Source organism: Lactuca sativa, chromosome 9 (genome assembly GCF_002870075.4).
Source record: "Lactuca sativa cultivar Salinas chromosome 9, Lsat_Salinas_v11, whole genome shotgun sequence".
Taxonomy (NCBI): domain Eukaryota; kingdom Viridiplantae; phylum Streptophyta; class Magnoliopsida; order Asterales; family Asteraceae; genus Lactuca; species Lactuca sativa.
This window is the reverse complement of record NC_056631.2, coordinates 163564593-163583823: the sequence shown is the minus strand read 5'-3', so window position 1 is coordinate 163583823 and position 19231 is coordinate 163564593. Positions and strand designations below refer to the sequence as shown.

Sequence of the window (19231 nt, the reverse complement as noted above, 5' to 3'; positions counted from 1 at the left end):
TCATCCCCACTAGAATAGCACACTTGAGCTCTTCTGTTCCCAAACTCATCTATATTGCAGTCCTTGGTCAAGTGTGGACCACTGCATCTCTCGCACCCCACTCTTATGGCATGTATCGACTGGTCGATTTGTGTTATCCTGCGATCCATGTTATTCAGCATGGCCATGACAGCTGCAATTTCTTCAGTTTGGGCCCCTCCACCGCCTTTGATTCCATCTTGCCTTGGGTTGTGGTATTCGCGAGAGTGTTTCGCGAATTCTTCAATTAGCTCCTTAACCTCCCTTGGATTTTTCTTTGTCAACGGTCCTTGAGAATCAAGGAGTTGTCTTGTCATCACATTGACCCCATCATAAAAGATTGACATCTCTTGTTGCACATTTAGGTCATGTTGATGGCAATTTCTGAGCAAGCCCTTGTACCGCTCCCATGCTTCGTATAGTGACTCCCTCGGCTGTTGCTCAAAGTTGGCTATTGCTTTCTTGAGTTTGGATATCTTGGATGGCGGGCAAAACTGGTCCAGAAATTGCTCACGAATTTGAGCCCAAGTGGTGATTGTACCCGGTGGGAGTGCTTTCAACCACTCCTTAGCAGCTCCTTTGAAAGTGATGGGAAGCATCCTAAGCAAGACTGTGTTTCTGTTGACATTTGGGACATTGAAGTAATCCGCAATGTCATTTACTTCATCTAGATGCTTAAAAGCATCCTCATGATCTTTCCGAAAATTGGGATGTTGTTCAGTGCGGTCAGTATGTGTCCCTTCAGCTCGAATGTGGCAGTGGAAGGTATTGCGGGTTGGACTAAACCGGGACCCATATCTTCTCGGATCCGCTTCTTGTAAGCTCCCATGGACATTTCTTCAATCGCTGCCATCTCGTTCCTTGGCTCGTTCTCGGGTTCACTTGTGTGTTCTTCAAATTCTGGCTCGGTATCGCTTTCGGACTCGGTCTGGACGGGTGTATGATCCAAATGCTCAAGATTGCTCTTGTGCTTCGCTGATGAACTTGACTCTCCTGTCTTCTTTCCCGACTTCCTAGAAAAAGCTGACTTCAGTTCTTGTAAGGGCGTCTTTTTCTTGTGAAGTGCAGAGCCGGGGTCTTCCAGTGGTGGCACCAAGTGTGTGCTTGAGCTTCTGGTCATGAACTCCTGCAACTTGCTAAACTAAAAACGTAAAACTGAACTAAAATAAGAAAAACTAACTTCAAACTAAAACATCTACTGTAATTCTTAACTGTCCACGTCGTGGCCAGAGTGATGCCACGTCGTGAACTCTGAGAATAACAAAAAAAATTATTTTGCTGAAAATTTAACTTTTTGTGGGTTTTTACTCCACAAGAAGGATCGATCAATTTAATGCAAATAAATAAGCTAAAAACTAAGTCGTTCCCCGGCAACGGTGCCAAAAACTTGTTGTGCACAAAAGTACTCACTAATTTTAATATTTATAGCCTAACAAACTTAACTAACCATGCACTTATAGGCAGTGTACCTAGTCAGATTACAGTATAGCTTGGGTAGGTCGGGTGTCGATCACAGGGAACGGTGTTCTAGTTAATTTACTTACTATTAAATTAACCTAATTTATTAACAAGTTTAATAAGGGGTTTTATCTGGTTTTACAAGATCAGATGAACTTAATTCAAATTCAATAAATAAAAACACACTCTTGTTTAGTTTTGAATCCACTTCTCCCTTATGGCTAGCTAATGATTACGGATTATTAAGTTGGTTTTTAGTTGTATTAGTAATTTAGTTCTATCTTACCAATAACTAATTAATTCATGTCAAACCATGTATGTTCACACATAATTAAACACAGAACTAATTATGAATGTAAATATGCTATGTAAGATTTGTTGTATAAACGCAATTATGATCACAATACACGTTCTCTAGCACAGCTAAGCTTTATTTATTCTAATTGCTAACTAAGATTGGTCAATCCTAGCTCTAACAATTCAATGTTCACTAAATTATTAGGTAAACAGGTTCATGCAGTTTAATGGTCACTAAGCTACACAGAACATGCAATCAAGCAATTGGATAAACGAGTAATAGCATGCTAGGCTATACAAATCAAACACAAGCAATTTCTTTACCAACTAAATTTAATCCATAAACATATAACTATTCATAAGTTCAAAGCTTCATCTAGCTAAACAAGAGTAGCGAGATTCAGCTGCTCATCATAGCAGATAAATCAACACAGCTAAAACTAATGAAAGACATGTTCTTATTTTACTAAAAATAAACCTTTACTTCTTTTGGTGTTGAAAACCCTCTTCCAGAACCTTTCTTTCGTTCTTATTCGTCTCCTGGAACTCTTTATCTTCTGCCAAAAGCTTCCCCTTTCGTAATAATCAGGAGGACTTATATAATCCTCAAAAACCCGCGCCACGTCGTGGGCTTCAAGCAATCTGTATCCTTCAAGGAAATCCTCCGCGTCACGATGTTTATCTTCTGGAACACCCGTGCCACATCTTGGGCTTCATTGCCACGTCGTGAACTGAGTGTTTATCGTGAATTTATTCTTTTCTTGCCTTCCAAGCCTCCCATGTTCCACATTTTGGCATTTTTGGTCCCTTTCTTCGAAAATCTTTTATATTCACTGAAAATAACAATTTAAAGTCATAAGTATTATTGTTCTAAACAAAAATGTACTTAAATATTGCCTAAAAATAAGTATAAATATGGCAATATCACTAATTAATCTATGACTTATATTAATCAAATAACAATGTTATTATTCCTTATATTATTCTCATAATATATTAATAATATTTATTCTCTCATAATAAATCATCCTGTCAAGTTGCTATGGTGAAGGCAACCCAAAAGGACCATGCACAATCGGGTCAAATACTTGCCTAATATAGTTGCAGCCTTAGGTGTTGTTTGTTTTTTTGAAGTCAAAATGTTTGCAGTCTGCGGACCACATCTGCAAGCCTCTGCGGCAGAAGAGGTGGACCAAATGTCTGCAGTCTGCAATAAGAAGACTGTTTGTTTTTAACGTCTGCAGCTGTTGAAATAAATTAATTTTTCAAACTTAATTTCATGTCATAAAGATTAAAAATGCATTTTCAACAAAAAGAGAAAGAAAAAAAAACGGGTGATCTTTTTTTTTATTTATTAAAATGAGGTCTGAAGACCTTTGAAGACAGTGGCTCATGTCTGCGCCAGGAAGACCTCGCGCATACGTTTTTTGATCTGCACACTTCCAAAAAACAAACACTCTGCGAGGGCATATGTCTGCGCGTTGTCTGCGTGGCGCAGACAAAAGTGGTTGCGCAGCTCTTCACAAATAAAAATAAACAGCCCCTTAGACACTATTCCAACAGTCTCCCACTTGGATAAGTCTTGTAACTATATGCACAAGTACAATTTGATTTGCAATCGTAGCTCTCAAAGACGCTGTCAAACTCTGATCTAATCAATCTTGTCCTTTAGATAAGGGATCGTACAGTCCTCTTTTAGATATCATGCTGACAATTCTATGGAATTATTAGTCTAGCATTTTGGTTTCTCGATCTCCGATTTATTCGACATAGAACTTAATCGAACATATCAATTCAGTTCTGACCGGGCCCGACACATAAGTCAAATCAAATCATCGAGTGGCCGAGATATCGCTTTTACCCTCTTAGAATAAAAGTTACAGATAAACTTCGACTTCTATGCATTTACTTATTCATTAATCAACTATACACAACAATGCGTTTTATAACATCGAGTTACCAATGCGTTTTCGCATTATCAATGTACAATCAATTAACAAATAACAAACCATATATCTAGGTTTTAAGACTATATGTTATTATCGTCTTGCGATCACCCTTTTATATCATATTCCATAAGGTGATTCCAGCAAGCGCGAATTTGTTCCAATGCTCAAAACCAGTTCATAAGCACTCATGAACGTTGCAGCAACCCTTTGCTATGTCTAATACCATTTAGACAATCTACATACTAATTCATGACAATCTTCATTCATATCTACTTCCAACATATGAACGATTGTGAACAATTTGAATAATTCGATTATTCTTAATAAATTCAATTATTCTGGAAGTCAAAACATGCAAAATGAAACAATAGTTAAACAATTAACATAAGACAGTAACATTACTCATAAATAAAACTCCTTTATTTAATCATCAAATGTTAATTACATTTATCTATTACACGTTTCTACTACTATCTAATCTATGCTAATATCATCCTTCAGCCCAATACTCCTAGCATGCTGCAAGTGCTTAACCCTACTCAGTCCCTTCGTAAGCGGATCTGATGGGTTATCTTCTGATGATATCCTCTTCACTACGAGTTGTACTTCTTCTACACGATGTCTAATAAAGTGATATTTTCTGTCGATATGTCTAGATCTACCATGATCCCTCGGTTCCTTGGTCAAGGCAACTGCTCCTTAATTATCACAAAAAATCTCCATGGGCTCCTTTATGGCGGGTACAACTCCAAGATCACCAATGAAGTTCTTCAACCATATTGCCTCCTTCGACGCTTCGCTCGCTGCAATGTACTCTGATTCGCACGTTGAATCAACTACGGTTTCCTGCTTGGAACTTTTCCAAGTCACTGATCCTCCATTCAGGGTAAAGACCCAGCCCGACTGCGAATGGTAGTTGTCCCTGTCGGTCTGAAAAATGGCGTCACTATACCCTCGCACCTTCAAGTCATCACTCCCTCCGAGGACCAAGAACCATTCCTTCGTCCTCCGAAGGTACTTAAGGATATTCTTAACCGCAACCCAATGAGCTCTGCCAGGATTCCCTTGATATCTGCTAACCATGCTCCAAGTAAAGGCTACATCAGGGCGAGTACAAGTCATAGCATACATGATTGAGCCAACTGCGGAAGCGTATGGTACTCGGCTCATTTCTGCTATTTCAGCTTCGGTACTAGGACTTTGAGTCTTACTCAACTTGGCATTACTTTGTATCAGTAATTCTCCCTTCTTTGAGTTTTCCATACTAAAACGTTTTAGTACCTTCTCTAAGTAAGTGTTCTGACTAAGTCCTATTATTTTCTTACTTCTTTCTCGTACTATCCTTATTCCCAAAATATAGGAAGCCTCTCCGAGGTCCTTCATAGCGAAGCACTTCCCGAGCCAGGACTTAACCTCCTGCAGAGTCGGGATGTCGTTTCCTATGAGTAATATGTCATCGACATATAGAACGAGGAAGCTTACTATACTCCCACTGGCTTTGACATATACACACGATTCATCTTCGCTTCGTACAAATCCAAACTCTTTGACTTTCTCATCGAAGCAAAGATTCCATCTGCGAGACGCTTGCTTAAGTCCATAAATGGACTTCTCAAGCTTACACACTCTATTCGGATGCTTCGGATCCACAAACCCCTCTGGCTGAGCCATGTAAACATCCTCATCCAACTTTCCGTTAAGGAAAGCGGTCTTGACATCCATTTGCCAAATCTCATAATCATGAAATGCGGCAATCGCTAGCATCACTCTAATAGATTTTATCTTCGCAACTGGTGAGAAGGTCTCGTCATAGTCAACTCCGGGAGTTTGAGTAAAGCCCTTCGCGACCAATCGCGCTTTATATGTGTGTACGTTTCCATCCACGTCGGTCTTCTTCTTGAAGATCCATTTGCACCCAACGGTCTTACGTCCGGGGTACATTATCAACCAAATTCCAAACTTGGTTATCATACATGGATTGGATCTCACTATCCATTGCCTCTTTCCATTTCACAGACTCCGGGCCGACCATGGCTTCCTTATAGCTATTAGGTTCATCAAAGTTTATTAGTGTACCATCACTAATATACGTGTCCCCTTCGGTAGTGATATGAAAACCATAAAACTGGGGTTGAACTCTAACTCTTTTGGAACGTCTAAGAGGTAAGGACTCGTTAATCGGTTCAACCGGAGTTTCCTCCTCGAGTTGAGTGCCAGTGGTAGAGGTTCCTTCATCTATCGACTCTTGAATCTCTTCAAGCTCGATTTGCCTCCCACTGTCTCCTTGGCTTATGAGTTATCGTTCTCGAAAAACTCCTCACCTCGCAACGAAGACAACATTGTCCTTCGGTCTATAGAAGAGATATCCAAAGGATTTCTGCGGGTAGCCGATGAAAATACATCGCTCACTACGAGGTTCGAGCTTGTCGTGAGTATCTCGTCTTACGAAAGCCTCGCAACCCCAAACCTTGATATGTGCCAACGAGGGAGCTTTCCCTGTCCACATCTCGTAAGGTGTTTTGGCAACCTTCTTAGTAGGGACTCGGTTAAGGATATGGGCGGAAGTCTTTAAGGCATACCCCCAAAAAGAGATTGATAGTGAAGCACGACTCATCATAGAGCGAACCATGTACAACAAGGTTCGATTACGCCTTTCTGCCACACCATTCAATTGTGGTGTCCTAGGTGGCGTCAATTGTGAAACTATTCCACACTCCTTGAGATAATCGTGGAATTCAAGACTTAGGTACTCTCCTCCTCGATCGGATCGAAGCATCTTGATTTTCCTGTCCAATTGATTCTCTACTTCATTCTTGAACTCTTTGAACTTTTCAAAAGTTTCTGACTTTTGTTTGATTAAATAGATATACCCATATCTACTATAGTCATCGGTAAAAGTCACGTAGAAGCGGTTCCCATCCTTCGTGGTTGATCTAAACGGTCCACATACATCGGTATGTATTAGGTCCAATAGACCCTCGCCTCTTTCACACGTACTTGTGAAGGGTGACTTGGTCATCTTTCCAAGTAAACAAGACTCGTATGTGTCATCTTCCCTAAGGTCGAATGACTCCAACACTCCATCCTTTTGGAGTTGGGCTATGTGCTTCTTGTTGACATGTCCAAGACGACAATGCCACAAGGACGCTCTATCCATACTATTGGAAGAATCTATGTTCAAAACATCATTTCCTAAGTTATCAACAATCATAACAGTTTCATAAATTCCATTACAAGGTATTGCTTCAAAATAAAAGACACCATTTAGATAAGCCAAAATAGAACCATTCTCATTATTAAAAGAAAATCTAAAACCTTGTCTAAACAAACCATGAAATGAAATGATGTTTCTAGCCATTTCTGGCGAATAGCAACAATTGTTCAAATCTAAACTTAAACCATTCCTAAGCACTAAAGAATACACTCCAATCTTGGTCACAGACGACGATCTTCTGTTCCTAATGATTAGATTTATTCTTCCAGCCTCCACATCCCTATTTCTTCTTAGTCTCTGCACATTAGAACAAATATGGTAACCACAACCGGTATCAAGAACCCACGAAATAACATGAGATGAATCGATAGATTTGATTGTGTATATACCTGCGAAAGACGGCTTGATCTTTCCTTCCTTGATGGCTTGCAGGTACTCTGGGCAGCTTCTCTTTCAATGTCCTATCTTGTGGCAGTGGTGGCACTCTGCCTCCTTTGGGTTAGGGCAGGGTTTAGCAGGATCAACTTTGGTCCCACTAGAAGAGGCACCATCTCGGGCTTTAACCTTGCGATAGTTCTTAGACGAAGCCTTCCTCTTCTTTCCCTTTCCTTGTCCAATAGCCAAGACAGGAGCGGCGGTTGGATTGGGAGTTGGTGCAACAGACTTGTCCTTGAAGTTGCTTTTAGCGACCCTCAAGAGACCTTGGAGTTTGCTTAGGGTGACCTCCTCTTTGTTCATGTGGTAGGTCATCCTAAATTGATTGTAGCTTGGAGGAAAAGAGTGAAGCACCATGTTGATCGCCAAGTCTTCCCCAAAGTCAACATTCAACTTGCGAAAACGGTCGACATACCTTTGCATCTTTTGCAGGTGCACGGTAAGAGACTCTTCATGACCCATCTTAGCGGAAATCATGTTAGTGAAAATCTCATAACGCTCTTGTCTCGCGTTTTGGTGGTATCTCTCCAATAAGTCTTGGTGCATCTCGTACGGGTACATGTCCTCATAGGACTTTTGGAATTCGGAGTTCATAGTGGCTATCATGATGCAATGAACTTTCGTTGCATCACGCTCGTGAGTTTCAAAAGTGGTCATTTCAGCCGGAGTAGCGATTTCAGGGTTGATTTTCTCGAGCTTCTCATCGAGGACATACTCCTTATCCTCATAGTGAGCAATAGTGCGAATGTATCTTATCCATTCGCTAAAGTTCGTTCCATCGAAGGTGACCTTTTGACAAAGGCTCATCAACGTGAATGAACTAGCAGCAGCGTTGTTTGCGTTCGACATCTACAATTAGAAAAGACAAAGATAGATTAGAATATGAATCCCTAATTATCACCCAATAAGAAAAATTAGGGCTATGATCCAACAACAATATTTACATATTAGAAAAGGGATGCCGTAATCTAACATGCAAACAACTTGAAGGTAAGTGAATGACGATTCACTAATTCTCCACCATGAAAACCTAACTTTAAGTTCTAAATGAATTTGAGAAGTCCTAGGTTTAGATGAGATTCATTGAAACTTTTCAATGGCATGTTTAAATCTCGATATGCCCCTCTTGTTTGTGACTGGGATACCGAGGATCACAAAGCGGGTGTGAATTACCATGCAAATTCACATGGTGCCTTCATTGTAACGATCACCTATTCGATGTGCCGGTAAACCACACACGCTCCATCGAACTATGATAAACAATAAATCACCCTTTGCCACCTTCGCTTAGAACCAATTAGTGTGCCGATAAACCACACACGCTCCACTAACTTCTTAGCAAGGTGCAAAGTGCAATTTCATGGGATTGCATCAATTCACTTTTCCTAAAGTAACTAAGATTGGGAAATTTTAAAAAATATGTAGTTACTTTGTATTTCATATTATACTTTTAATGAGAGGATGAGGTTGCTCTATCCTACCCGTTCGGCTAACGACCCTCCACAGATCAAGCAAGCGGTGGGTGTGAGTGTACACCCATTAAGCGCCATTTTATAGGCCGCAACCTTATACCCACCTTATATATCGGCTTTGTGAATGAGGCCTACTAACGGTAAGACTAGCATTTTATATATATATATATATATATATATATATATATATATATATATATATATATATATATATTAATCTTGTAATATTATATTAGTATAGGGTTGTATTTTAAACTTGTAAAATTCTAGGGTTTGAAATTTGAATTTTCTAAACTAAAAACTTTTAATCACAAAACATAAATTTCAAAACTTGAGGACAAGTTTTAAACATTTAAAACATGGAGAATCAAATAACAAATAATCTTAATTAACAATTAATTCCATAATTATCCATATTTGATTTATTTAAGATTTCTTGCATAATAATTTACCAATTTAATCAAAATAATTAATTAATTATCACATAAGGAAATTAAATATTTTATTAATTGATAAATCTCTTTAATTAGATCAAGATTATAGTCATATATATCAAAAAAATCAGATTAGGGTTGATCTAATATGATAAAGGCAAGTTTCCATAAGATAAATATCAAAAATCCCGAATCTGGCCCTTCCTGACGCTTGGACTCGCCGAGTGTACCATGGGACTCGTCGAGTCCACAATGGGACTCACCGAGTCCATGACTCAGAAACATAAAAATCGAATTTTTCAAGCAAGATTCAAACAAACAAGCAACAATTTAATAGAAACCAATCTAGGCTCGGATACCACTGATGGGTTTTGGTCATATGAACATTCCTATGTGCACATGCAAACCCTAATGCTTGGATCTAGGTTTCTCTAATTAAACATGCTTTGAATCCAAGACTTCTAATGACTAATTAGATATAAGAACAATACAAAATCAGATCTAGAAGTTTACCTTTGAATCTCTTGTTTTGATCTTGTTGTCTTGGAGCTCTAGAGTCACAATTGTCACTCCTCTAATGGCTTACAAACACCAACTAGCAAGGAGGATGATTTGAGAGAGAGGAGAGGGATTAGAATTCGGTGAGGGTTTCTTTGCTTTAGCAGAGGTGCCGATTTCCCTTGCCCTAGGGGTCTATTTATACTTGTAAGGATCCTAGGGTTTCACCCTTAAACCCTAGTTGGATAATCTTTCCTTAAAGCAATCCTAATCCTTACCTAAGATAGCCTTGGACGAATTTGAGGCTATCCCAAGCCCTAGAATCCATCCACCCTCTATCCAAGAAGGATTTACAGCCCAAAGTGTAACTATCAAACAATTGACAGTTTATACCCTCTTATTTAATTAATCTCTTTAAGTCACCAAATTAATACTAATTAATCTATGACTTATATTAATCAAATAACAATATTATTATTCCTTATATTATTCTCATAATATATTAATAATATTTATTCTCTCATAATAAATCATCCTGTCAAGTTGCTATGGTGAAGGCAACCCAAAAGGACCATGCACAATCGAGTCAAATACTTGCCTAATATAGTTGCAGCCTTAGACACTATTCCAACAAAAACCACATCCTGTATCAAGGACCCATGAACGAGGAGATAGTGAGTTATTAGAAGAAATAGTGTAAATACCTGCCGAAGATGGCTTCACTTTGCCATCTTTGATGTCCCGCAGATATTGTGGGCAGGTTCTCTTACAATGCCCTTTTTGATTGCAGTAAAAGCAAACAGCTTCCTTTGGATCAGAGACATGGGGAATGGAAGCACTGGGCTTGGCTTTCGGGCCATTGCTAGATGACCCTACTTGTACCTTTGCCTTCTAGTTTTGCTTAGGAGGACCTTTCCTCTTTTTCCCCTTTTCCTATCCAATAGCTAGAACAGGAGCACTTGCAGGAGTGGAGGCTATACTTTTACTCTTCATCCCTGCTTCAACAGTCTGCAACAAGTTGTGCAATTGGGCCAATGTCTGCTCAGTGTTGTTCAAATGGTAAGTTAAGATAAACTGACCATAACAATCAGGCAACGAGTTCAAGACCATGTCAATGGCCAATTCCTCATCAAAATGAATGTTGAGCTTGACCAAACGCTCTATGTAGCGTTGCATTCTTTGCACATGAGATACAACCGATTCCCCCTCTTTCATCTTGCAAGCCATGAGTGACTTGACTACTTCAAACTTTTCTTGACGAGCTCGCTTATGGTACTTTTCCATAAGGTCCTTGTTCATCTCAAAAGGCCAGTAGTCCTCATAGTACCTTTGCAGTTCTGGGGACATGGTTGCGACCATGATGCATGCCACTTTGGTAGCATCATCATAGTGCTTCTTGTAGGCAACATACTCTTCGGGAGTGGCTTTGGACTCATCAAGTTCTTTGAGCTCCTTTTCAAGGACATACTCTTTGTCCTCGAATCTAAGCGCCATCTTGATGTTACGCATCCAATCGTTATAGTCTGAGCCATCCATAACGACTTTGGAGCAGATGTTGAGTAAAGAGAAGTTGTGGCTGGAGGATGAGGAAGCAGAAGTGTTTCCAGGAGTAGACATCTGAAAAGAAAGAAAATTTTAGTTAGATTTCAAGACACCTCAATATAATAACCCAAAGATATCATATCAAGGTTAGGATCCAACTATGATAATTTACAACTTAGAAATGGGATGCCGAGATCCAAGTTCAAATCTCATAAAGGTAGGTGAATGACGATTCACCAATTCCACCATTAGACAAAATAAACGAAGTGAAATTTCTAATTCTTTTGAGATACATTATGTAACATACACATTTTGAAATTGTGTATTGTTATTATTAAAAGTGAAAAAAATTGAGTGTTGAGTTCTAACAGATAGTTTTTACTAGAAATGAAGTAAAACTATGTTTAGAATCACTCATAAAATGTTGGAAGTCTTATGAGATTCCGATTAAAAGCCAAATAGTGAAATTTAGCGAAAATATAAAATTTGAAATAAGTGAAATTTTATTATTTAATGTTGCAGAGAATCTCGTTAGAAACATTTAGGTGAAAACCTCGTCGAAATCCGAGTTATAACGAAGAAGTTATGACCAAACGAAGATCCGTGATAAATCCGGAAAATACTTTGTCGCGTAAAAATTTAGTTTTCGATAAATTAATTTTTAGCCTTAGTGATGTAAATGAAAGTTGTAGAACTCGTGAAAATAATCAACTTTCATATAAACAACGCCAAAATCTGACTTCGTAAGGAAGTTATGATTTTTCGAAATTTCAGCTTAGCAGTAGACAGCTAAAAACTCGAATTTTAGATCGAGTGATTTTTAGCCGACTTAAACGATAATTGAAGGTATCGTCATTTGTAGTACAATGGTAAAAAGTCTGACGAAAACGGATGTCGGATGAAGAAGTTATGAATTTTTAACGGATTATCCTGTCCCGGTCTGTTAAAAATAATAATATAAAAATTAAAGTCAAAATTAGCCGACGAAGTCTAAACGAAAGTTGTAGAGCATAACTTTAGCTACGCGTGCATATAAATAACGTCAAAAACGGAGCCCGTATGCGAAAGTTATGGATTTTAGAAGTTTTTGCACAAAAATCGAGAAAATTTGCATAGTCATACTTCGGCCACGTCACCTTCGCTCTATGCGCGCCATGTGTTCGAACTGCTGAGTCATCGAGGCTAGCTGGCGAGGCGTGTCACAACCCTCGCATCCGAAGTGTAGGTCCAACCGCGGTCTGACGCGTGCCTAGGTGACTCCTCGCATACGAGGCGTTGGACCAATCCGAAGCCGACACGTGTTGTGCCGGTGTCCGAGCTTCGCTTAAGACGCGTGTCCCTCCTCCCTCGCTGCCACCTGCCTTCGCTGACTCACCCTTCTCGGCCGAACCCTCGCATCTCCTCCCTATAAATACAAGGCCTGCGAGCCTTGCCGAGGAATTTTAGAAAATTGCCATTTTTGGCCCCCTTTTCCATATTTTGACTATTTTGACATCCCCCGAAGCCCCGGTGTCAATTTTAACACCCGAAACACGCCCCAAAGTGCCGTGAAGCCCGAAAAACTTATCTTTTTGGTTTTGAAGCTCTACCTTTTTAGAGTCCGGTTTTTAGCTAATTCTCCCGGTTTTCAACAAATAAAGCCATATTTGGAGCCAATATGCTGCTCAAATTACTATTTTAACCCCCAATTATTTTAAGGTAAGTTCAATATATAGGAACAATTGTATGTTATGTGTTATATGTGCTATGTGCTTTTCAGTGTTATTATTCTGAGTTATTTTCCCGTGTTATTTTTATTCGCTATTTTTAATAGCAAAGTTATACCATTGACCATGTGATCAGTGAAAGGACTTAGATTCACAATGGTACTGGTATGTAGCCTCTGGTCATGTAGAACATGTCTCGTAAGAGAATGACTTCTATTCTATGGCATTGACAGAAGGTTAGATAGGAATGGTATGTAGCCTCTGACCATGTAGAGCATGACTCCGTAAGAGAATGAACTATATTCTATGGTATAGGCAAATGGTTAGACAGGGCTATAAGCCTGAAATCTACCAAAATGTTAATAACAAATTATATGTCTTCTGTGCCATTTGGGCCAAAGCTTTATTGATGCATATCAAGTATTGAAATCATTATGTCTCATTGATCGTAAATCTTTGAATCAAATCTTGAGTTGATATTGAAAGTCTGACATATGATACGCATATGCTATTGTTGTTCTTGTTCCCTTTTGCTTCTGTCATAGTGGTATATATAAGGCATAAGATTATATTGTATCTATTTATTGAATTCACTAAGCGTTATCGCTTATCCCTCTCAATATTTAACAATTGCAGGTGATGAGTATCCAATATAGTTTTATACCGCTGAAAGATTTAGAATAGTTAATACTATTTCTATGTATTTTAATGTTCATGTATGTATATGAATAGTAGATTCTTGGGTAGATATGAAATGTAATAAAACTTAGTCGGTTTGTATCCAATCTTTTGTAATCACTTTATCAATATAAAATATTGTTTTATAAATATGCATGTAGCATGTTTTGAGGAAGTAACTTAAGAATAATGTTGGAATAGTATGAAAGTTTGGGTCTTTCATAAATACGAAAGTTGGGGTCTTTCACATTAAAACTATTTAATGACATGTTTTAATCTCGGATTATGCTCTACTATTTGTGACTGGGATACCGAGGATCACAAACTAGATGTGAATAACCATGCAAATGTGCTTGGTAACCTTATTGTCTTTATCATTAACAATTGATGTGCCGGTAAACCACACACGCTCCATCAAAATGATAATTATAAGATACCCATTACTACTCTTTATTAGTGCCTTTTAGTGTGCTGGTTAACCACACACGCTCCACTAACGACCAATAAAGCATAATGTGCAATTTCATGGATTAGCATACTTTTCACATTTTCCCTAAAGTAACTAGAGTTGGGATTTTGAAAAATAATGTTCTAGTACTTTCTTTAATAGCATTATACTTTTAATGAGAAGTAGTTGTCCTATCAAATCCGTTCTGCTAACGACCCCCCACTAATCAAGGAAGCGGTGGGTGAGAGTGGACACCCATTCAACTACCATTTTATAGGCAGTTTCCTTATACCCCCTTATAGATTAGCTTCGTGAATGAGGCATACTAGCGATTTGACTGACCATATTCTTATACATATAGAATATTAGACTTTTAATTATAATATATATATATATATATATATATATATATATATATATATATATATATATAAGGCGTGTTTTAAAAACATTTTAAAACTCCAAGGGTTTATATAAATTTCAAAATTTAAACTATTAAATTTTAAATTTAAATAAACCAATCAATTAGATTTAATATTTATCTATTAATTAACTTTTAATTAATTTATTAAATCTTGTAAGGATTATCTAATCAAATTAATCAATTAATTTAATCCTAATCCTTATCTCTCTAAATTTCGAAAATTAGGGGTAAAGGATAATTATCCAATTAATATAATCAAGTAACAATTATCCAAAACAAGAAACCCTAAAATCTCTAGCATATTTCGAAATTTACAAGGGAGGAGGCTAGGGTTTTCAAAACCCTAACCCTAATTTCGATTAGGGTTCTTTGGAGGCTAGGGTTTTTGAAAACCCTTTGATCCAAAACCCTAAAAATCGAAAAAATGGCCTTTAGGGTTTAATAGCTATAAACCCTAATTTGCAATTCAACAATTATAGCAATTCAATTTAAAACAAACAATGGCTCTGATACCACTGATGGGTTTTAGGTAAAACAAATAAACTAGAAAACAATTCCTAAGTTCACATGCAACCTACTTTGGATCTATGTTTTAACTATTGAACATATAACTTTGAATTGCAAAATAAGAACCCTAGAGGAGAGAGGCTATTTTTGAAAACAACAAACTAGGGTTAGGATTTACATACCTTTCAATTGTTGTAGTAAACAATTGACAATTCCCTTGATCTTGATCTTGATCTTCTTGGAAGCTTAGCACCACAAGTGTAATGCCTCTAATGGAATCACACCCAAACTAGCAAGAAGGAAAGTAGAAGAGAGAGGGAAGAGGGAGTATGCAAAATTTCGGCCCATAGGGTTTCTTCAAAAGAAAGAGTGACCAAAATATGAACCAGGAGGCTCCTTATATAGCTGAGGGATCTAGGGTTTAGGGGAAACCCTAGTTATCCTTTGCTTAGGGCCTAAGCAAACCCAAGGGCCTTATCCAAGCCCCTATGGACGAAATTATTAGGGTTTCCCCTAAAGATTTCGTCCACCCTCTTCCAAGGGGGTTCTAGAGCCTTCCACTCAACTATTAGATAATTGTAAACTAGTCCCTACACCTTATAATTAATTCTTTTAACCCCAAAATTAATTCTAATTAATTTCTAGTTAAATATTAATTAAACATAATGATTTCTAATTAACATATTAATCTTTTAATATATTAATAAATTAATTTATATTAATTTAGTAATCTTATAATAAATTAATATCTCTTCTTTCATAATTTCCTTGTCCGGTTGCTAGGTTTGAGGGCAACCCAAAAGGACTGTGCTGCTATCAATTCAAGTACATACCAATTATATTTATGGGCTTAGACACTTAATCCAACAGTCTCCCACTTGGATAAGTTTGTAACTATAATTGCTAGTATGCCTTCTAAACTTGACCAGTAAATTGTAGCTTCCAAAAAGTTGTTGCCGAACTCTGACCCAGTCAGTTATGTGTCCTAAGATAAGTGATCATATAATCCTGGTCCCTGGCGCGGCTCCGATAGCCAAGGCGCCGTATCGGTTGGCTCATCCTGAGATGCAGGAATTATCTACATAGCTGCAGGAGCTGTTAGACAAGGGATTCATTAGACCGAGCAGTTCACCCTGGGGAGCCCCAATTCTGTTTGGGAAGAAGAAGGACGGGTCGCATCGGATGTGTATAGACTACTGGGAGCTGAACAAGGTAACGGTGAGGAACCGTTACCCACTCCCGATGATCGATGACCTCTTCGACCAGCTTTAGGGAGCATCTTGGTTCTCCAAGATTGATTTGCGATCAGGGTATCATCAGATGAGGGTCAGAGAGGAGGATGTGCAGAAAACTGCTTTTCGTACACGCTATGGTCATTACGAGTTTGTGGTGATGCCTTTCAGGCTCACCAATGCTCCTGCCGTGTTCATGGATCTCATGAATCGCGTGTGCCGGCCGATGTTGGATTGGTCTATGATTGTTTTCATTGACGATATCTTGGTTTATTCCAAGACGCGAGAGCAGCATGAGGAGCACTTGCGTGAGGTTTTGAGTACTTTGAGGAGGGAGAGCTTATATGCTAAGTTCTCCAAGTGTGAGTTCTGGTTGCGCGAGGTGCAGTTTTTGGGGCACCTTGTCAACCAGGACGGGATATCAGTGGATCTGGCCAAGGTGGAGGCCGTGATGAGATGGGAGGTCCCGAGGTCTCCATTCGAGATTCGGAGCTTCCTAGGATTGACAGGCTACTATCGGAGATTTATTCATGACTTTTCCAAGATAGTCGTACCGCTGACCAGGCTGACGAGGAAAGCCGTGGTTTTTCGTTGGGGGCCCGAGCAGCTGGTCGCATTCGAGACGTTGAGACAGAGATTGTGCGAGGCACCAATCCTAGCCCTGCCAGAGGGCATGGGGGATTTTGTTGTGTACTGCGATGCGTCCATCTCAGGTTTGGGCGCAGTGTTGATGCAAAGAGGGCACGTTATTGCTTACGCTTCGAGGCAGCTGAAGCCTCACGAGGCGAACTACCCGACGCATGATAATTGCATGCGTCCAATTAATCATGATATTAATTTTTCAAAAAATCACTTTTAAGGTTCGAATATAAAATCCGGTTTTATATTTTGACGCAGTTCAATTTTAACGATAATATCCAATATCAAGTTTAAGTTTGAGCCATATAGAACCTTATTTATTATTTAATAAAACTTCCTTTTATTATTAATATTATAGAGTTTGAGTAAGCCATAAAATCACCATTTTAGACTATATATATTTACAATTTCAAAATTTGTCGTTATTAACGATTTAATAAAACCGGTTTTTATTTTAAAGTTATAACTTGTTACATCTTATGTTCTCATTTTGTAAATTGAAAAACAAAGTCTGTGTGATGTTTATTTTGTCCAAAAAATAGTTTTGAGTTTGTGAAAATATAATTTATAAACAACACAAAATATTTGCATGAAAAATAAACAACACAAACATACATTTGACATAAACAAACCTTAATCTGGATAACACTTTTGTGAGACAACACAAAAGTGTTAATCCTTTTCAAGGGATAAAGGGACAAAATATTACAATTTGTTCTTCATATTTGATTTTCAAGCTCCCACTTGCAATGACAACCAACTTTGTTACCATTTTATAAAAATTCTATAAAAGCTATGAACTTTTATAAAATCTTCATAAAACCGTAGGTCTCCATGGTTCTTCAAGAAATGACATCCATTTTCAGTTATATTTTTCATAAAATAAATCTAGTCTAAAACTAATCTATTACATAAAAATAACAAAAATAAAAATTAACTACTTTTATTACATACTTTATGAATAACAGAATATTATAAACAATTTTTAACCAAATCACACAAACAACAACACAAATACTCTGAGGTTTTTTTATGCACTCTAAAATACATATAAGCATAAAACAACATTTGTTTTTCTAAGACAACTTTAAGTGCCAAAAAATCATGTAAGTTTTTGTCACATAAAATAACAATTAAGAAGTTGTCAAAGAAAATATGTATGGACTTATTTTTATACAAAAACAAGCTATACATATTCTCCTAAAACTAAGATTTTCAAAAGTTATAAAATCTAACCAAACTTGCAAGGTGGCTCTGATACTAATTGTTGTGTTTTATTTCACAAATAGTTTCAAAAACTAGAAAAATTGGCAAATAGAAGGCTTTATTTTTAAAATAACATAAACTAATTTCACCCACCAAGGATCATCTTGCAAGTATTAGAAAGATAAAAGCACCAACCATAGAAGAGTTAAAGAATAAACAATCTTTATTGTCTTTGGATCCTCAATGGAGGACTAGGAAGTTGATGAAGAATGTCAAACTTTTGAGACACCAACAATAAACCAACTTGAAGAGATGTTAGTTACAACTCTTAAGCTTTAAATCAAAACCAAAAATTGACTTAAAAAGAGCAAGTAACTTGTTCACTTTGGAAGACCAATGAGAGAATGAGAGAAGAAAAACTACGATTTTCTATCTAAAAATGAAGAGATAAAAGCCTTCATAAAACTAAATCATTACCCAAGAGTTCTTAACACTTTAAACACTCTATATCCTAAAGCCTACATGTCTCCAATGCTTTTTAAACCATGCTTACTTTCCCTTATTATATTAAAAAAACCATGCTCGTTTCCTAGAAACTAACTCATATTTTATTTATTATTTGTTTTTGTATAAAAAGAGAAGAGAAGTTTATAAAATTTTTATAATTCTTTATAAGATATAAAATTTAGCTTTTAGCAAAAAGAAAAAAAAATATTTCTAGTCCAAAATATATACATGACTTATTAATTCATACTATAAGGAATAATATTTTACTTGTTATTGTAAAATAATTATTTCCGTGAAATAAATAGTTTCCCAATTTATGATAAGAGTTTATGAATATTTATTAAAATCAATTTCTAATAGACGTATTTTAATATGACCCTTAGGATTATAAATTAATTAGTAATATCATTTTAATTGACTCTTAAACGTATTAGATCTTTCATGTATCATATTCATTCGTAGACCATGAAATACATATTGAACATGTATGAAAAGGATATATCCATAACTCATGTTTAACTCATGTTCAGTGATATTATAATATGTTCAATGATATTATAATGAAGG

At 37.3% G+C, this 19231-nt stretch overlaps 1 non-coding gene across 1 annotated transcript; it reads left to right on the top strand.

The window, feature by feature from the left end:
• Positions 1–381: 381 nt before the first annotated feature.
• On the top strand, positions 382–488 carry LOC111888207 (small nucleolar RNA R71). Its single transcript, XR_002849113.2, has one exon. It is a non-coding gene; the product is annotated as a small nucleolar RNA R71 (small nucleolar RNA).
• The last annotated feature ends 18743 nt before the right edge of the window (positions 489–19231 follow it).